The following is a 25,450-nucleotide window of genomic DNA, read 5'->3' as shown; positions in this document are numbered from 1 at the left end:
CCTTAAACCACGCTGGGGCAGGATATGTTGTATGGCCTCCATCTGCTTCTTTACCACTGAGTGCCGTATAGCCAATGGCAAACACTTCTCGTGTGATGTGAATGGAATGGCAGTGGAACTCGTTGCTCAACATCGCTCTGCTCCGAAGAAAAAATTTGAATGAGTGGTTGAGAGCCAGATCTTTTTGTATCTGTATGTCCAGGGGAGTGGCATGCAAATTTCACTCGCCAATTCCCATTGGCATTTTCTCAAAGATCAGAGGTGTTTGGGGTTCCCAAGAGTGACCCCTAGTGTCACTACATTGACACAACTTCGAATGAGCGACAGATAGGGAAAGTATGATATTTTTATATTTTAGTCAATACAGTCTCAAGAATGTACCATTAAAATTTGTTTTAACTTTTCATAGATGAAAAAGCAATATGAAATAGCAAAGGCAACTTCAAACAAGTTTTGAGCTTCTCTTCTGAATGAAGTGAATATTTAATGACAGACAGTAATTTGAAGACGGTTAGAAGGCATAATATTGCGAACGCAAAAGCTCAGACAAATGTAATACATAACTTCAATGTCGGTGGCACACAAAAAGCAACTTGTTAAATCCAACTTGAGAAAACTCAACATGGAGGATTAATTCATGTATTCGAGTCTGTCTTTAAAGGCAAAGTTAAAATTCACTCTCTCAGCACAACCACTGTCATATTTAATGTTAAATCCATGGTAACAATGATGCAAATGCATCACAATATTAAATTGTCTAAATCAGCTCTTTCTAGAATAATAATATCTATGATAGTTTTGAGGGGAATTTTTATATTTCTGTATTTTTGGCAAGACTTTTCTAAACACCTGCTACACAGAAAGACCATGCCTTCCGGGCAAAAGTATTGCAGTGTCTTGCATCACATGTGAAATCTGGGTGGCTTTGAAGTTGGGGTGCCACTCCTTTCTGCTTCCTGTCTAAACTCCTTGAAGAATCCAAGCTGAAAGTGGTCAAATACCATAAAAAAGGGCAGCTTTAAGTAGAACATCGTAAGGCTGTTTTTTAGGAGTTTTGTTAAAAAAATGTAGGTAAAGCTGTGGCATAGACTTATGCTACGGAGCTTAGACTTTATGCAAAGTGATTTGGCACTTTAATGAATATTGTGCAAATATGGGCCTAAAAAAGGGTGGGGAGGAGGGGTATTTTTCAACAAATGCTCTGTGAAAGGAGGTGTGTAGCTTTCAGAAAATGTTGGTTGTCAACCTCAGGAGGTCAAACAAATTATTTTACAGCTGTTTTTTTTATTATTTGCTTTATATTAACTTAATTTTAAAACCCTGTTACACTGTCTACATACAAGTTTGTGTGATTGTGATTGCTGGAAAAAACAGTTCCTCTACCTCAACTGGTAGAACATGGCGTTAGCAACACCAAGATCATGGATACAATTCTCAGGAAACACTCAAAACGATAAAATGCATACCTTGAATGCACTGTAAGTCTCTTTGGATAAAAGCATCTGGCAAAAAGTAAAAATTTAAATTGCAATTAACATTCAATGAACATAAAAATTAAAAAGACAAAACAAACAAAAAAGAAATACAGAAAAATACATTATTAAAATAAGTTAAATAATAAAGTAATACGTGTTATAGAAGTAAATAGGAGTATAGATTATGATTTAATTGTATGATTTTTCTTCTGATACAGTGGAGAATGTTAAGATGTTGTGCCCAAAGCCGAATACCCTATTCAGAAAGGAACGAATAATGACTTCAGAGTGAATAACAGATTCATTCATATAATATAAAATCTGTTTGTAAGACTGATTATCCAAAAAGCACAAGGATAAAGTGACATTTTAAATAAACTTATTCAAAATTACAAAGAATTTATGAATCTGTGCAGCCAATATTTCTAAAGTGTAAATGTTATGAATGAAAATGCGCACAATGTGATTTAATGGGCATGATCTTAACTGTTTACGTCTGCAGCGTGTCAAATGTAACATTAATTAAGATACGACATCATATACACTTTCCACCTCTAGAAATGTCTATGCTAATGTATCACACGATTCACACGTGATTCCCGTATTCATTACAACATAAACCTGTTCCTCGGTGTCCACATTACTGAGGAACTCACATGGTCCGTCCACACTGAGGCCGTTGTGAAGAAGGCTCACCAGCGCCTCTTCTTCCTGAGACGGCTGAGGAAGTTTGGAATGAACCACCACATCCTCACACAGTTCTACACCAGTACGGTAGATAGCATCCTGACTGGCTGCATCACCGCCTGGTACGGCAATAGCACCGGCCACAACTGCAAAGCCCTGCAAAGGGTGGTGCGAACTGCCAGAAACATCATCGGAGGTGAGCTTCCCTCCCTCCAGGACATATACACCAGGCGGTGTGTGAAAAAAGCTCGGAGGATCATCAGAGACTCCAGCCACCCGAGTCATGGTCTTTTCTCACTGCTACCATCAGGCAGGTGGTATCGCAGCATCAGGAACCGCACCAGCCGACTACATGACAGCTTCTTCCCCCAAGCAGTCAGACTGTTGAACACTTGATCTATCAGGATCAATAATTAGCACTGCAATTTCTTAATCTATAATCTCACACTGGACTGTCAACATATTCTCCTCAATATACTACTTCATATATATATTTCATATACTCCTTACTAATTGTATTGTATATTGTGTGTATTGTTTACTGTACATTGTATATAATTATTGTGTTGTGTAAGTATGTGTACATTTGATATGTAAATTGTGTTGTGTAAGTATGTTGTTTACTGTAATTGGTATATGTCTCGTCACTGTCATGACTGCTATGTTGCTCGGAACTGCACACAAGAATTTCACCTACTGTTGCACTTGTGTACATGGTAGTGTGACAATAAAGTGATTTGATTTGATTTGAATGCGAAGTTAAATTCCTGACCTGAAGTGATTTAAAGTCGGAGCTCGTCTTTCCATCTCTTAAAGTTATCCACATTTATGTCCACATCAACGATTAAGGTGATTAACTGGTTAACACTTTTCATCAATTAGGAATATTCCTCCTTTTGTGAAATGAAGAAACTGAAACTCCATCTTTTGCTCTCTTGTTTTTCTTTAAAACTGTGCTAAATTTGACAATGTTAAGTGTTCTTGAGCTCTGGAAAGGCACTATATAAATGTAACATCATTAATAATATTATTATTAATAATAATAATAATAATCACATTTTTAAGTCTCACTCTTACATTTATTTAGTCAATTATTATTATTATTATTATTATTAATAATAATAATAAATGACTAAATAAATGTAAGAGTGAGACTTAAAAATGTTTGTTTCATTTAGTTTTGACGCACTTCCTTTTTAAGCCCTGCCCATACACAGTTCTATCCAAATACAGAGACAGATACGGATCATCTTATCATACTGTGTGAACAGATACAGATACAAATAGAGATAATGGCTTCGCTGCACACCAATAAAAGGTGCACTCAGTAAGTTTTTCCTCATTAAAAAGTAATACTTATAAAGAAATTAATTGCAGTGTTGAAACATGTAGTATGTATATAGTCATGACGACTCCAATCATATCAGTAACCTTTTAAAAGCTCTACTGACACAACCGAGCACTCATTTCCATTTACTTCATGTTTAAATGGTGAATTATTAAGAAATCTTGAAAACCAAAACATCATTTGGAAGCTCTAAATCGTATGCTTCAATAGCTGAAAGTTGTTCTAGCTGAAAATTTTTATAGTTAATGTATTTTAATAATTTACTGTATGTAAGGAGTGAAACATCAAAACATTTGTATAATACATACGATACTGGCTGACTATGAAATGTGAATTTCTGCAATGGAATCGGTAAGTGAAAACTATTGCACTTGAATGATGCTGCATCCATGCCCTTACGTGCCAAGTCCTAGACGGCACAAACAAATAATTACTGAGTGTACCTTTAATAGTTCTCACACCAACAACAAAAAGAGAATTGTGCCTGTAAAGCTTTATAAAAGTCAACATGCAAAATGCAACACCAAAGTATACTGTTAAGTCCCTAGACGTATTTTAAGTGTATATTTATTTGTAATCATTTGCTTGTATCTTTTCATTGGGGAGGTGTTATGTCGTAAGACGTAATCAGTGTGATAACATTGTATCTGTTTTGGTTGTGTATTTTAGGGTGGGAATGTTTAGTTTTGCATGACTGTTTTTCTTCTGGCTTTTCTCCTCTCTCTCCTTCTCCACTCTAATCACTACCAGGTGATAGCACTAATGACACATTCTCCTGATTGGTCTGGCTGTGAGCTGATGGAGGATAATAGCTGCTAGAAAGCTTCATTCCCTGTCTCCCCTCTCCTGACCCAGATGTGTTGTTATACGGTCTTGTGAATTTGTTGTATATCACTTGCGTTGGTCCCTATTGAGTGAACTATTGTTAATAGGTGTTAATATGTGTTAATATGTGTCAACAGGTGTTAATGTGTTATTATATGTTAATAGATGTTAATAGGTGTTGTCCTAAATCAAGTGTGCCTTGGACTGATTACGTTGGGAGCATTTGTACAGAGAATGGTGCCATTTTGTTTCAATATCTGTTTTCCTTTGTTTTGGGGTAGAAAGGACATTGGAGTATGTTGGTGTTGTTTATTTCAATTTTATTTTCTAGGAAACTCCCCTTCAGGAATATGTTTTTAGGAAAAAATATTTTTCTGCCTGAAGCCTTTTTGCCTCATTTCTCATTTAAAATAAAATTAATGCCTTATTTTGCTTCCCAAAAACGTGACTTTTTGAGTGCTGAAGAGGGGAACCAAAACCTTCTTGTTATGTTTTCCCACCATAGACTGGGATGAATCATAACAGTACCGTATCAATACATTGCCTAAAGTATCATGCAGCTTTTTGGTCAAATTTGTTAAAATGGGAGCTTTCAAGCATAAGAACCCTGTGGATTTCTCTGCAGGCCTTTGGCAGCTCTACATCTGCCTTCTTTGGGGGAACTTTTCTCTCTCTGGGCTTCTGCATTTGCTTTTGGCAGGGGCGTTATCATGTGTAAATTCTGTCAGTCTCTGAAGAACTGCACTAATGCAGCGAGCTGGCAAACAGGCATGCAGAACAGAGACACATGCCCTTTCTCTCTCTCTTTTTCTCTTCCATCTTTCCTCCCATTCCTCACTAGCTCCATTAATCCAATCTTTCTCCTATGTTCTTTAGCATTAACATTTCTCTCTCCAATGTTTTTCCAAGCACCGTTGTTTAAACAATTCACTCTGACGTTTGGATTAACTCAAACAAGAATTTATTGCTGAGCTCTCCCTGGAACTGCATCAGATACACACTCACGGATAAACACAGACCATAAACACACACAGACTCCCAATGCAGGTCAAGTCATTCAGTGAGCATGTATAACTCAACAGTCTGCAGACGCACACAACTCCACTTCCTGTCTGAAATAACACAAAAGCTCGTACACAATAACATTCTCTCACTGCTTTGTCCTTGAAGCTGCTCTCTGGGTGAGTTAACTGAAATAGGTCTTTAAAAACTAGCTGACTAAGCAGAACACTCTTGAAAGCACACATGCGCACAAACACACAGCAAAACAGTATAATAAACCTGATATAGGAGGACTGGGGCTAGTTGTCATGCTTTTTACAGTACTAGGTTTGGTTAAATTCTGTTTATGGCACATGCTTTGAAGCCTTGGCTTATTTATTTGGAATATATATATATTCTGAAGAAGAAAGTAATCATACACATCTGGAATGGCATGGAGTGAGTAAATTAAGAATTTACTATAATGGAGAATATTAATTATGCCTATACAGAAGTCTGAAGTAAAACTTTGCTAAAACTAGTTTCAGAGTTTCAGAGAAATCATACAATTTACCCTACAATTAAGACTACATTCAGTTTATTTTAGTCTGTTAAAACTGTTTTTTACCTACAGTTTGGTAACACATTCTTTGAAGCCCAGGTTTTAGTTCAAACGAACGAAATTTAATATTGAAACTATTTTAGTGGATACCCCTGGATAATGTATGCTATTATCTATTTATCTATCTTTTATAAAAAATACAAATAAAAAAATAAAAATATTAAGTATTGTAATAAAAAGGTTGTTTATAACTGGTAATATCCCCTTAAAATGCATAAAAAAAGGATTTGCCCATTTTGTGAATGAAATGTCACACAAGCACTGTTATAATGCAGCCTTGAAGAATCTGCCAATGAACTGTCACCACTACACATGGAGTCACTTATCCTGTGGGGTTAAGTGTTTTTAACATAATATGCGAGAAGTGAGGGAGTTATTGCCCGGTTTTGTGTAAGTTACTGCAGAGATTGTATTCAATATGAAGTTAACATTAGAGAGCCCGAATGACTAAGGAATGAACATAGCTGTCAATCATTAGCTGTTTGATTGACAGCTGAAGTGTTCTAGCAGTGTTGTTAAAGCACCGTAGAGGAGCCCTGTCAGATTGACACAGCCAAGTGTGAGACGTGGGTCACAATTCTTACAGAGTGTCAGGGCACGAGTGCTGGTCTAGGACCTGCTTTTATAATTGACATTTATATCAACTGGGTGGGAAAAATCACTCCTACTTTGACAGTCATCAAGCATACAGAAACAGTACTAGTGTAAATAAATAGGAATTATATTCAAATACCACATAAACAGCTAATAACATGGCCGAAGGCTGAAATATCATGTATGAGTGTATAAAAGCACTCTGCTGTTTCTAATTAATACTTAATTAGCACAGCATTAATGAGTTTGCATGCATCATCACATTAACAACTTTAATATGAAGCCATAAACCTGAATTATGAACAGCAAAAATATACAGAACAAAAACTTAAAATACAATATCATATATATATTTTATATACACTGGTGGCCAAAGGTTTGGAATAATGTACAGATTTAGCTGTTTCTGAAGGAAATAGGAACTTTAATTCACCAAAGTGGCATTCAACTAATCACAAAGTACAGTCAGGACATTACTAATGTAAAAAACAGCACCATCTCTATCTGAAAGTTTTTTTAACCAAATCTAGACAGGCCCCATTTCAAGCAGCCATCACTCCAACACCTTATTCTTGAATAATCATGTTTAATTGCTAATTTGGTACTAGATAATCCTTTGCCACTAAATCAAACACAGTTGAAAGCTATTTGATTTGTATATGAAGCTTAACTCTTATGTTCTATTGAGATTTGCTTCACTTCTTCGTTGTTTGGTGTCACTGTTACACCAATGATTCAAGTGTGAAAATGATAATTATAATTATGAAATTAAAAAAGAAATGTCCTGCTTAAATGTTCCTTTCCATTTATCCTGAGCTTATTGGATTGATAAAAGAACAGAAATAAGTGTATCATTAACTCTTACATTTGTTGAAGTAGCAATGTGCATTTCAGAAAAGCAACTAAATACAGAAATAACCATATCGTTTCTTAAAAATAGTAACATTACTTATGTCTGGGGTCAATCTGACCTGGGTCAGATATCATTGTTTTTAAAAAAAGAAAAATTAAGTAAATGCAAAAGTGCTTTTATTTACTACACACTCACATACCAGACAAACTATCTATGGGCACATTTACAGTATATACACATCATGTGGGCAACAGCCAAATTTAATTTTATGCAAATTTCAAGGGCACTTTTCAGAAAAAATAAAAAATAACTATAACTCTAAAAATAACCATATAACTTTAGATTTCACACAATAATAATAAAATAAATGGTATATAGAAAGCATATTTCCAAAGCTAGATAACTGATGTGCTCTCTGTAATAGATTTTGCCTATACCTATATCTCTTGAACTACTGATATTCAAAGAGTTTTTCTTTTATTCACAATATATATATATATATAACTATATATAACATATAATATACCAAAATTATGGCCAAACACTTTTCTCCTAAAACCCTGTGAAACCACACAATTACTGATACTATATTAGGCTAATGGAGAAAACCAAAAAAGACTAACTTTTAGTCTGATGCAAGAGGAACAGATAATTTGAGTGTGTGCTGTAAACAAATTCTTGTTACATTTCAGACTTTTGTTAGTCTTTAAATATTTTTTTCTGGAGCAGAAATGGCATCGTCCACGTTTTCCAACAGCTGATGGAGAAGTGATTGCATCAGGCTGACTTTGAATCTGCCTCACAGTGGATGCAGCAAAAACTGACCTAGGAAGACCTCTCCTGTCAATGTGAGGCCTCACCAAGGCATATCCTAGCTGCTCCAAGAATATTTTCCTCTGGTTATTTTTGCCACCACACCACTCATTGTTGATGGCACACCATATCACAAATGCATTGTATGCACTGACATCCAGGATGTTGAAGAATAGTACCTGGGGCAAACGAGCAGTCTATTGCTGTCAGCTGTATATGAATTTGTCCAGGTTGTCTACCCCTCCTTTTGTTTTAATGTAATCTAATACCATGTCTAATTTTTTGTCATCTCTGGTGCTCTAATTTGTATCCTGTGCAATGTGCTCATCAAGAGGACATTTACATTTTTTGGGGGGCAGTAGGAGAAAAGTGTAGTAGTGTCAGTGAATGCAAAGATGGACAATGTTGTATCTCTTCCTTCAGTCTGAAAAGCTCTTTTGGAACCTCTGGCTTGTTTTTTCTTATCGTGCCAAACATTGTAAGCTTTCTTTTCAGCAGTTCTTCTTCTAGTGCATATGAAGTAAAACATTTGTCACATGTCAAATTATGGCCAGAGAGCCCATCAGTGACATCCAACACAATTCTTATAGCCTGTTTTTTTTTCAGATGTACCTCCAGGAGGTTTTCCTGTGTAGACTTGTCATTTCCAAGCATAGCTATTATTAGCATCTCAAGCTGCCCATATCTTTATACCATATCTCGCAGGCTTTCTTGGCATGTACTGCTGAAAGTGACATTTTCCTCTGAATGGAACAAGACATTCATTGACAGTCACATAGGGACATTGGTTATAGATGAGGGCCAGTTGCTGAACCAGGCAAGGTTACAGGAACTGCGCTCAGTGACCAACCTCACTGTCAGGGCCACAAAGGTCAAAGCGCGGACACTCGGTCAGGCGATGGCCACCCTCGTGGTCCAGGAACGTCATCTTTGGCTGAACCTGGTCGAGATGTGGGACGCGGACAAAGCACGCTTCCTCAACGCCCAAGTCTCAAAGTTCGGTTGATTCAGTGACACCGTGGAGAAGCAAAGTGATTCGAGTCGAAAACGATTGTCCCCTTAGTGCCCCTTGCACAGAGCTTGAATGCGTGGCTCTCACTTTCCAACCCATCGCGCTGGTTGGCCAGGACCATCCGACTCGGCTACACGATTCAGTTCGCCAGGCCATCCGCTTTACCTCGGTGCACGGCGAAGACGCCAACACCCTGCATGCGGCGATCGCAACCCTTTTACTCGGTCTGTCCCTCCAGCCGAGATGAAGAAGGGTTTCTACAGCCCTTACTTCATCGTACCCAAGAAATCTTGGACTACTTTTCAACCGGGCCTTGCACAAACTCCCGTTCAAAATGCTCACGCAAAGACCCGAAGGATGCGTACTTCCATGTCTCTATCTTGCCCCGACAGCAATACCACAGGGACCAGGTGCTCAGGCACCTCAGCCGTCTAGGGCTTCAGTTCAGCTGGGAAAAGAGCAAGCTTGCCCCGGTTCACAGCATCTCTTTTCTTGGCAAGGAGTTAGACTCAGTCTCAATGACAGCGCGCCTCACCAACAAGCACGCAGTCAGTGCTGAAATGCCTCACCTTGTTCAAGACAGCCACAGCAGTTCCTCTAAAACAATTCCAGAGGCTCCTGGGGCATATGGCATCCTCTGCGGTGGTCGCACCGTGTGTTTATCACCCCCGCTTGCCACCAGACTTTCAACCCCTGGACAGACCTCTGTTTTCTGCGGACAGGAGTCCCCCTACAGCAGGTGTCCTGACACGTTCTGATCACCACAGACGCCTCCAAACAGGGTTGGGGCGCTGTGTGCAACGTGCATGCAGCCGCTGGCTCCTAGAGAGGGCCCCCGCTGCGTTGGCACATCACTGCAGTCTCCAGTCAGCCTTTATTCCTCTCTGAGGCTTGATTAGCCTGATTAGGGGCCCTGGTGTTTAGCATCACGACCCGGCCCCGCCCTCCGCCCTGTCACAGTATCACTCCACTGGTGTTCGTGGTGTTCCAAACTAAATTAATGAGCAGTACAGATGTGTAAGAGCAGTGAGATGTGGCGATTTTAATTCATCGCTGTAACATATAAGATTTCAGCCAGCAGGTGGCAACAAAATACTTTTGAGAGAGACTTCACTGTTAGTCAGTGCACGAGTATCATTGACGTCATCAGCTTGACTCTCACTACATGATCGCTTGGATTTCTACAACACTACAGCTGAGGAACAGAGTTAAACTAACATCTTGAGCATTACTTCAATCACAGCTAAAAGATACAACAAATGGAGTAACCAAACACTTTTAGGATGCCTACCTGATACCCAAGCTTCCGAGCTGGGATAAGACATACTTTAACATGGCTGAAGACAGAATGCTTTCTGAGTCGGTGTCAAAAAAAGAGTTCCCCAAGAAATATACAAGAATGAAACTGGCATCCTACATGTTTTCTCTCTGACAACAAAACACTTGAATTTGAGTGAAATACTTGTAGGATATGTCTGATCACTCATCACTACATGATCGATCGGTGACTACAGCCACACTACAGCTGAGGAATACTGTAGCATTAATCTAACAGCTTCAGTATTACTGTTCATCACTGCCAGGGTTTCATGACAGACATAGGTAATCACACACGCTCAGTTTGATCTCTCTCTTTCTCTCTCTCTCTCTCGCTCTCTCTTTCACAAACACACACATACACACACCCTTGTTACTCCAATAACTTGATAGAAACAGTCCAAGCTGTCATTTCTAGTTCTAAAGTGACACTTTTAAATTAGTAACCAAGGTTGGGCACATCTTACTAGCAATGGCAGATTATGATCTGTGACGTAAGAAAGTAGTTGCACACAAAACATTTTTGGGACATTTAGTTTTCATGATTAACTTACTGTTGTATAAAATTAATATCACACTCACAATTGTGCTGTTTTGTCTGTATATAAGCACAGCTATGATTACATTTACATTTATGCAATTGGCAGATGCTTTTATCCAAAGCGACATACAGTCCACTTATTACAGGGACGATCCCCCTGGAGCAACCTGGAATTAGGTGCCTTGCTCAAGGAAACAAGGTGGTGGTAGTTCTGTGCTTTAGCCTACTATGCCACCACCACTCAGGCGAATTACCTGCAACCCTGTTTACATCCGCAAGCATTCCTGTTGTCTTTAGCAATTATCAAAACTAAATAAATGAGGGAAAAGCATTTTGATTCAGTCATGCTTAACAAAAGAGAAAGAGAGACAGGGAGAGAGAGAAATAGTTTTGTCTGTGTTAATGGGGATTCAGAGTTGATCGTAGTACCAGGGGATCTGTCAAATCCATCTGTTCCTCTCATTTCACAGAGGAAGCACTTAAAACATAACTGCATATAAACACACAAGCACACAAAGTGTGTATGGATAGCAAACATAGCACTCTCAACTTGGATCTGTGCCAGAAATTTCAGAATTGTTTCAGCTTGTTTGTTGATTTGCATGTGGGAGACTATGATGGGTTATGCAGCATGACTGAGTGCCATTACTGAAAAATACAAATTATATAAAAAATGTGCTACTTTTTGTGCATGTTTTCTATGCACCAGGGTCAGAAACTTTCTAGGTCTCAGAACAAACATTCCAACAAAAGTGACAAAAATATTCCATATATAAAAAGTTTGGGAAAACTATATTTTATCCAGCTCTTGATCTTGAATAGTATGGCTTTAACGTGTCTGCAAACAACACAGTGACCTGATGCAGTCAGATGGCCATTTTTTTTTTCCTGAAAAAGCAAGCGGACATCAACATATTTTGATGGTAAACTGTGGAGAGCATAGACTTCAGTCAATTATTTTAAATGTCTCCAAATATTTAAAGTTCTTGTGCCTTATTAAAATGTACATTTGTATGATGTTGATGGAATTTTAACAGCCATAGATTTCAGAATGATAATATAATGTAATTTATTTAGAATTTTTTAATTTTAATTGAAGGATTAATCGCATATACAAATATTTGGTGAAAATATTAAATTGGCAGCCCTAATATATATATATATATATATATATATATATATATATATATATATATATATATATATATATATATATATGTTTTATTTTTAATCATAATAATAATTCCAGACACTGCTAGTCACAAACTGAGCTGCAAAAAAAAAAAAAAAATTTTTTAAAGAAGTCAAGCATTAGTAACTTCACATTTCACAACATATTTTTGAGCTTACATGCTCACAACTTGAGTTCTAGTTAATTGGTCATATTTTAAGATGCGGATGTCTCACAGAGATTTTGCCATTATCACTCAGCCCTAGAGCTGTTAGTTCATACACATTTTTAGGACCGGAAGCTGTTCTCAAGGATATACAGTATACATATTACAGCATAAACATAAACAGAGTGATGCATACGCTAAACAGCCTAATTGTCATGTTTTGCTATTGTTTTATATAATGCATGAGGATAGTTATAAATGTGTAAAATAAATATACAACGGGTCGTCACATTGCAAGAAAATTTTGTAATGTAGTTGTAGCTAGTTGTTCTACGCTATTATGTATGAAAGGTCTATACGTGTGTGTGCATGTGTGTTCTGTCTGCAGGGAGAAGATTTGATAGACTCATAATTAAGACTGAATCCGAGCGCATGAGAAGTGTGTTTAAAGATGTGTATAATGACACCCATGGGACACATTAGCAAACTTCACATCAGGGACCCCAAACACACATATTTCTCTGTTACACACACTCACATTTTCAATGCATTTTTCTCTGTGTACACTGCTCCACAAGACTTACAGGGACACTGTCAGTTGTACAGACTGCTACTCACTGCAGTCTTAAGAATACATGCAGGCATAAAAATGTATATTTTTCATTTACTTGGCACTTTTTTATTGCATTTTCTATTTGATCTAATTTAAGATGTCCCTCTCTTGCTCTCTTTATCTCTGGGTGCATTTCAAATGCAATAGTTGCATTACTGGCACAATTTAAGGCCTCTGTGAAGTTCCTCTGCTGTCCATATTCTCTTTTATAGATAATATCATAGAGTGTTGAATCCTTCTGACAGAGATCAAGTCTTTGATTACCGCATTGCAGGAGGTCTCCAATGATTAATGGCTACAGATCAGAGTTAATTTATCTACATTTCAAATACTCATTGAGTGTCATATATTTCTGCTCATCTTAGCTTTATAAATGTTACTATAATCTTCATTTCATCATTCACTTCACTTTAGACTTTGTGTAAACACTGACATTGATATCCAAGCTTGGAAAAACATAAAACATGCAAAAGATGGGCAATGTGTTATATGTCTTATTAGTGATACATTGAAAATATTTCGGTTACTGATCAAATGCTCAAAGGATAAATTTTCTTCTTTATTTTTCAGTATAAAAATCTCAGAGATCAAATATAATTAGCCTGTGTTTAAATCAGTATCTCAATGGCAAAAAATGCATTAAATGAAAACGTGGTCTATTCAGACACACACACACACACACACACACACACACACACACACACACACACACACACACACACACGCACACACACACACACACACACAGTGAAGACAGAAAAAAATAGATTTATAGATATTATTTATAGATATTTCTGAATGCCAGTTTAGTCTGCATCTCCTTATTAATGTAGAAAATCATTGTACAGGTAGTGTCTTGGAAAAACCCCCTTTTAATTCTACATTGAACTTAATTTTCAACTCGAAATGAATTTCAATGTAGCACTGCTCTTGATATTTTGTTGACAAAGTTAAGACTATAAATGGAAAAATAACTACACACTATTGTTAATGGAAAGGAGGAGGCAAGAACCGGCTTGACAATATAAATAATATTTAATTAAATAAAAAGACAAACACACAAAGGTGTCGGACAGCTGCCCGTAAATCTCTCTCTCTCTCTGTCCCACTGCAGTCTCCAGTCAGCCTTTATCCCTCTCTGAGGCTTGATTAGCCTGATTAGGGGGCGGGTGTGTAGCATCATGACCCGGCCCCGCCCTTCGCCCTGTCACAACTATATAAAAGCTCAAAAATTATGTAGTCCTTGTGTTACAGAAAATCCAAGTCAACATAGATGGAAAACAATTTACCTAACAGGCACACAATTACCAGATTGCATTATCAATTACTAATTGCATTTTACATGTGAATCAAAATACATAAATCACATTTTCTGAACAAAAGCCCAGCCGTTATTCAAGTTAGTAGAAGGACAGCTGTGAAATTAACAACTGAAGAACATTCCAGAAAAGTTAGGGGTAAACTAATTAAATACATTATGACAAGGGCACAAAACAATGTCCAAATGTTTGGATGTCCCAGTGGGAGCAATCCAGACAACTGTGTGACAAAAAGGAGTTCTATATTGGTCTGTTCACACACAAAATTGATTGGATTGCTTCAGAAGACATGGATTACATTTATGGAGTCTTATGGAAAATCTTAAAGACAGCTTAGAGGAGAATTTAGAGATTAACTAAATACAAGGGTACAAAACATTGTCTGAACATTTTGAAATCCCGTTGGGAACCATTCAGATACGTCTTAGACAAGGTTGTCTCTAAAAACCTCTATTAAAACTCTATTCTATTCTCATACATACAAGAAGGAGACTCGTGAAAGAGTCTTGTGACTGGAACTCTGAAACCCTGCTCTCAAAAGAACCAAATCAAAAAATGTATATAGTGATCCCATTGCCAAGATTTAGTGATCAGATGTGACAAAGATAGAACTTTTGAGCCAAAATTTGTTGAGCCAAAAAATATGTTTTCTTTTAGAATTTATATAGGAAATAGACACAGTAGTGGCACTGGTTATTACTGTTCCTCTTGATCTGCACCATAGTATACCCAACTATGAGGACTTTTGCTTCACTCACGCAGAAGGTTTAAAAGGGTCCATTTGAGAGTGGAATGGAGTGATCATCCAAGCTCCAATATGGGTTTTCCATTTCCCACTCCCTCTACACTCACTAGTGAGAGAAACCCTGCTCTTAATGATCTTGGCTCGAGAGAAAACATGGACTCTCCAACATAAAAAAAAAACCTGTGTCACAAGCTCTGCTCCGCCCCTTGCTCTGCTTCCAGTCCGCGTGACCACATTGCTTACGTACCTTTGTCTGGAACGCCTGTGAAGCCTCCCTGTGCTGTTATACAAAATTTTAGAAACTCTTGAAACACCGCTTATCCAATAAGAATAGGACATGAACTAACAATTTTAATAACATTGCCCACACCTCATGTCACACACCAAAATAAAATCAAGCAAGATGCTTTTATCAGCAGGGTCTGGTCATCTTGTTAAAGCAGAAGGAAACATAAATTGTGCAAAATAAAGGAAAGTTTTGCAAGAGATCTTGTTTCAGTCTGCCAAAATACTGAAGCTTGTCAGAATCATTTTTCCTTTGGCCAAATTAACATTGGAGTGGGCAGCTCAAGAAAAAAGATCAAAACACTGATCTTAATCCAATTGGAAATCTCTGGCACTATTTGTCATAGTTCTGGCTAGAACTGTTGTTTTTTTTTCTCTCCCTTGTGTCTCACAGGTGGAGCCAGCATGTGCTCTTGTGGAGACACTGATCACAGTGATGAGTTAGATGCCCTCTGGCACCTGCATTCCTCTAATTGCACTCCCTTCTTATTCCTTGTGTTTTCCCTCCTTCTTTGGCACATTATTGTTCTCTTTTACTGTTCACATGTTTACTGTTTGTGATTAAGTCTAACTCTTCTCTCTTGTGTAGTTGGAACAAGCTCAAGTATATTTTGGTTGCTTGTCTATTGAGGTGCAGTGATCTGTCTGCTTGCATTCACTCTCACCATTTGGTGCCCAGGACTGTAGAAGAGGATTTCTGGATTTCTGGATTTCTGCCCGCATCTCGGGAGATTCGTCTGGCCTATTCTTGCACCTCACCATCTTCTATGGACTCTCATCTGAGCGCTCCAGACTTCCACAATGCACACATTCCCCAGAAGAACACACTCTTCACTAGCCCTTGGCGGCTTGCTGGTTCTCCGACTTCTTCAGCCGATGCAGGGTGTGCCTAGACTTGACTTTTGAGAACTTGTGAATAAATACTGTTGAACTCTGTCTCTCTTCTTTTGGGTCCTTTATTCCCCCCAATCTCCAACCGTGACACTATTTGGAAATTACAAATAGGTGAACAAAGCTGGTACATACTTACCCCAAATGACTTAAAGGAACATAATGATAATAAAAATAATAATTTGGCCCTTAAAAGTATAGTTCAGCAAAAACTTAAATTCACTCATAATGTAAGCTACTCACCCTCATGCCATCCCAGATGTGGATGACGTTCTTTCTTCTGCAGAACACAAACACAATTATATCGCTGCTCTGTAGGTCCATACAATGCAAGTGAATAATGCCAAGACATTTGAAGCTCCAAAATTCCCATAAATGCCACATAAAAGTAATCCATAAGACTCCATATCATCAGAAGTGATATTATAGGTTTGGGTGTGAAACAGATAAATATTTAAGTCCTTTTTTACCATAAATCTTTTTTTTTTTTATTTTATTTTTTTTTATAAATTACTTAAATACTAATCTGTACGTAATATTTAGGCTTAAATATACAAAAATAAAACTGTCATCATCTAATGACCCTCAAGTCATTATAATTTCTCTATATTTACGAATGTAACACAAAATGAGTTATTTAGCAGAATATCCAGGTTGCTCTTTTCAGGCAACAAAAGTGATTAAGAACTGGGGTTGTCAAAATCCAAAAAGGACAATAAAGTACTATAAAAGTAGTCCATACAACTTGTGAGCTACATTCCAAGACTTCTAACACCATGCAATGGATTTGTGTGACAAACAGACCTGAAATTTAGATTATTCACTGGAAAAAGCAAAGTGAAGTGCGAGAGAAGTATTTCAATATTTCCATAAAAATTTGAAAAAAGATCAAAAGAGAGTGAATTTGATACAAAAGAGTGAATTTGACTAATACAAACCCCATGTTTTTGGAAAAGCAAATTAAGGGAGCTTCCAGTGTTGAATTGCTTTTACAGTCAAACCATAGAATAACATTTCAATAACATATTCTTTAATAATGAAAAATTCACTACACAGTATATTTTATACAATAAAATATTGAGCATAACACAATGGTTACTCACTGCCTCCACTACATAATCATAATATCCTGGATTCAGTATGGCACAGTAAATGTGATAATATTAGGGATTCTACAAAAGCTACAAAAGTTGCAGAATTTTAAGTTATTTAATGTTTGGTCAAATTAACTTTAAAATAAACCTTTAGACATTGCATGCAGATGACCTCATAGATCAGGACAATTTTGCAGGTGCAAAGTAATAAACGTGTTTCAGAAAGTGTTGTGGTTGTTTTTGTTGCTATTTAGTGTTTTGGGAGAAAATCATTCAAAAGAGTATTTTACCCTGAGGAACATTTATCCCCATTGTACCATAATAGTGATGCTTGCTTTTACAAGCACCCCTACTAAACTCCTGATGACTATTATCTTGTCTACACAACTTGACAAAAAATGTGAATGATCTCAGAATGAGTTTAAGGAACAATGGTCCAATTTAACAGCTCTAACAAAGTCTCAACTATTGTAATTGCATTTTAGCACAGAACTCTAGGCTAAGATGAATTACACTTATATCTACACTCCTGTCCTTTCAAGACACTTTATTAGCAAAGGTATGGCATAGTGCTAGTGACAATTGTCTGAATGTATAGGCTACATGTAAAGTATCAAGATACATTTTCCAAATTGCCAAATTCCAGTAAGAATTATTTCAAACAGGAATCTCAAACAAAAGCTATATTTGGAATAGCATATAATCATATAACTTTTACTATTGTTGCAGTATATACAGTACACATACTGTGGACAGCACGCAAATGTCCCATTAGTATAGAGTACCCGGATGGCCTACACTTGCCAAAATATGCAGTAGACATCAGAGCTCATAGCACAGAATACTGGATCCCATAATACACTTAACTTGACCTTCCATTTCCAGTGTCATACATTAACAGTAATGTTTCATTACAACACATTACATAATGCATACTAAAAGTTCAAATGCACAGATTAAAAATGTAATTAATTGCATACTCTTAAATAGTTATACACTGTATCATATCAACAAATCAGAAAAGCATTAGGGTTAATGTTTCAGAAAACATTAACCCTTTCAGAAAATTACAATTCTTACCTGCTCATCTGAAATGCCTGTCTGCTTTCCTCACCATGAAAAACAACTGATCATTTATATGGTGCCTTTAACGTCTTCACTGACTCCACATATGACTCCAGTGATATATTTTTATGTTTTCTAAATTCATATACATTTTTTTGTGGGAAACAGATCTACAGACATACAGACCGAAAGTACACATTATCAGCCACAGACCATGTGAGTTTAATTCATGCAGGGGGCGCTTGACATTCTGAAAACCTCATTTATATCTAAAAATGCTTTATATCCATTTGAAGACATTTTACACTGGATAGATATTTTTAATAAAAACTGATAATTTCAAGGATTCATACATATGAATTAAAATCCACCTCATCTTTATCTATAAAAGCATTTTTATCAACTAGACAACATGCATGTGCATTAGCTATACAAGCCAAGAAAATTGTTTTTTTTGGCATAATCTGAGGTAAAGATGCACAATTTATGATACCGGTGTTGTCATATTTTACTGCTGATTTGAAATGTCCTTTGATCGTAATCTAGACCAACCATTTAGGAGATTTCTGTCTTTTCCCATTCAAGTAGATAGGAGCTGCAATGCCATTACTAGAAACAGGCTCCCGGGAGCGTTCCAAAGATGACCCACAGTGGACTGACTTGCTAGAAAGACTTTGGTGATACAAACTCATACAACGGAGGGGAAACTTTTTTGTCTGAATATGACAGACTCGCAGTCAAACAATTACAAAGTATATCATACTTTTTTTTTATATTTGTATAGTATTTGTGATAAAAATATATAAACATGGACATATGTATGAATTGTTGCAGTGTATACAGTACACATACCGTGGACAGCACGCACATTTTCCATACATATAGAGTACCCGGATGGCCTACCCTTGCCAAAATATGCAGTAGACATCAGAGCTCATAGCACAGAGTACTGGATCCCATAATACACTTAACTTCTACATCAATGCTATGCAGTATTCAGCAGGTAGTAAGCTGGTATTCCATTCTATATGCATCCATCAAACAAAAAGTGCTGCAAGATTAAATCAGGAGTGTTGGAAATACAGCAAATCTGATTTACAAATTACTACATTGGGGATGTCGATACTTGAAAGGTAAGTGTTGTGATTTGCATTTCAATGTTTAACATTTTAAGTTAGCAAATGAGAAACAAAACAGTAAATTTTATAATTTCAAAATAACTTATAGACAAAGACGACTACTCCAATCTGTACCATAATTATGTTACACCAAGGGAAGCATTAAAATGGAAATGTCAAATCAAACCAGATCAAAATGTTTGTGTCTGTGATGAGGAGGAGGGCGTGGCCAGGCCGTGAGGGTGCGCACCTGGTGCTGAATCATCTCAATCAGCAGGGAGAGGGATAAAGAGGAGACGGGGATGCCAGTGAGAGAGACACACATGTGCCTGTGTCGTTATGTTTCAGTTCAGCATTTTATGTCAAATTAAAGTTGTTACTTGTTTACACTGGTTCTCGCTTTCTCCTCTTTAGGGAAGGCAGAGTCTGCCACAGTGGTGCTGAAATCCAGGCTAGGAGGAAGACGAAAAGCCCTCGACGATAAGGGAGAGTCGCGGCACCGATGAGGTATGATACGGGTGTACTGGAGAGGTTCACCCGAAGGCCAAGTAGCCAACTGCCGTCCGCCAGGAGATGGAGCCGCTGCTGTCCGCCAGGGGATGGGAGAGCTCGCTGCCGTCCACCAGGAGGCGAGGTCCAGTGCCATCGCCCGGCATCGTGGAGAACCGCTGCCCAGCTGGCAGAGGACTGAATGGCAGCACGGTTGGGGAAGGTTTTTTTTCGCTCTCTCTCCTCTCTCTCTCTCTCTCTCTATCTCTTTCCCCCGGCTGGAAGGGCAACACCTCCACTCCAGGAAGGGTTTCCCTGGCCTGAATAAGGCGGTGGAGCAGTGTGATGAGGAAGAGGCTTGGGCAGCCGGGATATGAATAAAGAGGAGCCGGGGACGCAAGTGAGAGAGAGAGACCCACGTGCCAGTGTCATTTCAGTTCAGCGTTTTATGTCAAATTAAAGTCCTGTTGATTGCTCACTCCGGTTCATGCTTCCTCCTTGGTAAGGAAGGCAGAATCTGCCACAGTGTCTATCAAATATATAGTCCTAATGGATATGCCATCTGCTGAATGCCAAACGTCAAGTGGCAGGGAGCATTTTAGTGCCACTTAATTAAGTAAATCTTCATAATGGTGGTTAATCTACTGTACTGTAGGGCTCAAAACACAGGCTTATAACTGATGTACATGTATGTCATATTGGGTAAGGGTGAGGTTCTAATCTGAAGTGTTATACTTAAACATGCTTATCTCAGGTTGTATCACTACGTTGATCTTCAAATCCAGATGCAAGCAATTCAGCTGATGTGTTCATGGCTATCACTTCCTATGTAAGCATTCGAGGAGGGGACATGTAAGAAACTGTGAGTTGAGTAAATTTAGATTAATCTTTGCCATCTGTCTTGCATACCATATGAGTATTTGTATTTCAGAGAGTATCTGCCTGCCCTCTGTGTGTTTAGAAGTACACATTTTTTAGAGTGCATGTGTTTGAGAGAGTGTGTGACTAAAATGATGAAGACTTGACCACCGCTTGAAATCAAACAAGTGAATAAATCACGGTTAAAGTTCTCAAAAACGTATTTACTAAATTATCCAAAAGAATGACAATGTACTCTGCTTGTTAATTCTCTGAGCATCACTAATCATACAGTAAAACAAAGGGCATAGGAAACATCTGATTATCGGAAAAATGGGGAGCTTGAAAAATATAAGTGGGTGCTAGCCCTAGGGGGCGTTTTTATGCGGGTTGCATAGTTTTTTACTTTACACAACAATCAAGCAAAGCTAAGCTCTTAAAATATAATGATTATGTTCCAAAATCTTTTTTCTACTTTACAGTTTATGCTTCCTCGCTCTGTGTTACTTCTGCCAAGGGCATTTATAATGCTACATTATAATAAACTACAGACATTTGCCTTTATTTTTCATATGTGACATTTTTTATATTGGGTGTAAAACTCTGAGCTATAGCAGATGTGGGTGTCTAACACAATACTGTAAGTAATTCGTTGCCCGTGAGCTTTAGATAAGAGGAAAAAAGCTTGTCTTTGATGTAGATTATGCTTTATCTCAGCATAAAAGTGACGAAATTAAATGGTGCTTGTTCTCAGACATGAAAAGGAAATATCCACATTCTCAACAATCTCACCCCTACTTTCAGATAGCTAAACGGCAACTTCTGATACACTACACAAACAATTTCTCTAACAGCCTTATCAGTCACATTTGTGTGGCGCTTGTTTTGTGGACACAGCACTGGGGGGTTGACATGCCATACACGCTCATTATCAGGTTATAGTAAAACTGTATTTCTCACTCACACATGCAGAATCAAACACAAATCAAAGGGAGGGGATGAGTATGATATGATGACTGACAAACTAAATGAAAATCAGCAACTTACTCAGAAACATGATAATTACATATCACCATGTGAAGAGGGGAGGGGGTGAATGACTGCTTGAATGTTGAGGAAAACAAACAAGGAAAAAAAAGAGAGAAAAGGCATAAAAAAAATAAAAGGTTACTGGAAAAGTAGAGAATATCAAAATATCAATATAGAATAAAACACATTTTATGGAGCTCTGCACTATGGACAGAGGGAATCTTCTATTCCTGATTTATTTTTTATTTTTATTTAAAAAAAAGAAAGGATTATAGTACAAACTAAATTAACATTTTGAGTGAAAATTTTAATTGATCAATTATATTCATATTTTATTTCATTTAGAATCACGGTTCCCAGGGTTCCAGGAAAACCTGGAAATATCAGGGGATTTTAAAAGTGAGATTTCCAGGCCTTGGAAATTTATAAAATCTTAAAAAGTCATAGACAGTTCTTGTAAATTACTATAGTCTTCTTCCAGTAATGATAAACAACTGGAAATGTCGTGAAAATGCGGTATGGACTCCAAGTTTCAGCAAGACCTGATGTTATTCCAGCATGATCTATGTTCTAAACAACATCTTTTATGTTTCATGGAAGAAAGGAGGTCTGAACTTTCATACAATTTTCTTATTTGATTAGTGACCTAGAAATTAGTGCAGCATCCTACATATTTCTTATTCATTTTTCTCCATAATATTTCTTTGTTTGAACAAATCCAAACAACAAAATCCTAAACCTTTCCAAGTTTAAATTATATTTTGAATCCCAGATTTAAGACAGACAGAGAGACAGACACAGACAGATTAGACAGACAGACAGACAGACAGACAGACAGACAGACAGATAGATAATACACCACACAATGCGGTCTAGTGTAGCAGCAGTTTATGAGAACTGACAGCATGCAAAAATAATGCCAGGTGCTGTTAAAAAAAATAAGCACAGGACTGCTAGTACTGCTTCCTGGTGCAATGCCCTCAAGGATCAATCAAGGGCATCATCCATCTATATTTATTTACCCAATTCAGCAATTCATGGATACGGCCAGGGGCGTAGATTCTGGGGGGGATGGAGGGCACCTACACACACATTATTTACACCATGATCGTTGGAAACATGTAAATGCTTCATGCTGCAATCCAAACAACGTTCAAGAAAAATCAACACCCTTGGATATGGCCATTAAAACAATCTTAATCTGAGATCTGCCTTTACACTGATAATTTATTTAAAGCTACATCCCTGATCCTAGGCTAGATCAAAGGCCACATTCGTACAACCCCCCTACAAATAGACATTGTGACAGGCTGGCCTTTAAAGATCAGCAGATTATCATTAGTGATGCTAAAATAATGGTGCACTGGAGGCAATAGTGGATTACTGAGTGGATTAAATGAATCTGGGAGATTAAGATGCTGTAAGTATGTGTGTCTCTGTGTCAGAGGCATGGTGTCTCTCCCATAATCCTCATGCTAAATAGAAGCTAGCTGGTTTAGTGTGCTTTAACACAGGCTCATTTACAAGACGTGCAGCTAACTGACGTGATTAAACACCGCTAGGCTGGAGATGCTTATGCTAGAGCTGCTACACTGTGGTAGTAGTTAAAAGATACTGTGATTTTCGTTTCTTTTACTTGTAGCATTAAGACCTAGCTATACTTCCATAATGATGTGAACTCTCAGCATCTGCTTGCAGCTGAATGTGAGCCTGTCAAAGTATTTTCCATATTACTGTGCACACATACTGCACACATAGGTGATTGGTGCATGTGTGCTACAACTGCTATGAGACACCAGACTTTCTCCTCAGGAGTTTAGACCCATAAAGATGTCTTTATATTAATTCAGACTCAAGTGATAAGTATGCAGGTATCTCCTGACCACCTCACACATGCACTCTTGACTTGCACATCCACTGTTGTTGGCATTACCTTCATCTCCTGATGTTTAGTGGCAATTACATCAACTCGTGCTTCTTCGGGACAGTAGTGGCTCAAAATGTATGTGCCACCTTGTGGATCCACTGATTAATAAGAATAACTCCAGGTGCATGCATATTCAGTGCTCGCTCACCATGCTGATGACGAGATTTGCGTCACGCATCCTGTATACCAAACTGCACTGGTTGAGGTATAGAGGTAAATTATCGATAGATCAATAAATTGATCATTGTTAGACTGATAGATTGTTAGACAGACAGCCAGATGGACAAACAGACAGATATTCACATCAATGATTTACATGATTTTCACCTGATCTGTTATCAACAATACCTGCCAATCAACAATTCTGTATGAGGGTTTGACAAAATCTTCTGAAAATGAAAATTGCAGCATAAAGTTTGCAGCAGACCCAAGTCATACATTATGAAGATCGGGGACCTTTCATGCCATATTTTCCATCTGTGCTTTAATAAATTACATCAAACATATTTCTGTAAATTTATTCACAACACAACCATCATTGAGCAATGTGTTCTTTTGTTAAATTCATTAAAGATATAACTAGTATGAAATATGTTTGTATTTTTTGGTTCCAGATACATTTTTAATTTGTCAGTTAAAATGAAATGGTCCTTTTAATATTAAAATGCATGATGTTTGTAAAGGTTAACATACTTGGAAAATGTGCTGGAATTCCATTTTCTTTTCAAGTGACATCACGTAAAAGACATGGCATACATCTTCTGATGTCAGTGACAAAGTGGTCATGGGGCCATCATCATCTACGAGAGACCAACCTCAACAAAAACCACTACTAGGGCGACAGCATCCGTGGCACGGTCAACCATCTGTCAAAAGCGGGATTACTGATGTCTTGTGCAAATGATGAGGAAAACAAAGAGGAGAAACCTTGTGTTAATGGAAATAGAATTCAGTTTAAAGTTAATAGTTGATGCAAGTGGCTAGAGTACTTCCTATATTTTAATACTTTTGCTTATTGATATTATACAATCTAAGCTATTTAATATATCTTCATATACTCACATTTATGTAATCAGTTTATGTCTCTTCTTTATATAACATTATCATTGTATTGATACTACATCTATTCCTTATATGCCCATCCTTGTACCCCTGTGTTTATACATGAATGTTACCAGACATAAGCCTTAAATGTTCAATATGTGTGTTAGAAGATTACTTAATGCTCTTTCTCTGCCCTTGTATATGGTTTGTGCCTTGTGAGTCCAATGTTCCCGTGAGAAACTGGAACATGCATGAGCCCAATTATAAACCATTGGACTTTTAGTATAGGAACTTGTTGCCCTTTTGACCTAATGAGGTTTCAGAGCTGGGTGCAGAGAGAGCTTGGTTTTATAGTAGTTTTTGCTCCAAGCAATGTACAGACGCGAGTCTGCACACACAGGATCCCTCTAAGACACCTGCATTCGTATATTGCTGAGCACTTGGCAAAGATATATGCACGCGCTACTCTGCAACATATCCCTTCCACTTAACCGCAGTTTCCTGTCTGTCACACACTCAACTTTTGGTGATGTAGTGACACTAGGGATTTGATCTTGACAGCCCTAAT

Source organism: Xyrauchen texanus, chromosome 5, assembly GCF_025860055.1.
Source record: "Xyrauchen texanus isolate HMW12.3.18 chromosome 5, RBS_HiC_50CHRs, whole genome shotgun sequence".
In the NCBI taxonomy this organism is placed as follows: domain Eukaryota; kingdom Metazoa; phylum Chordata; class Actinopteri; order Cypriniformes; family Catostomidae; genus Xyrauchen; species Xyrauchen texanus.
The sequence above is the reverse complement of the archived record's forward strand: the minus strand, read 5'-3'. Positions refer to the sequence as shown.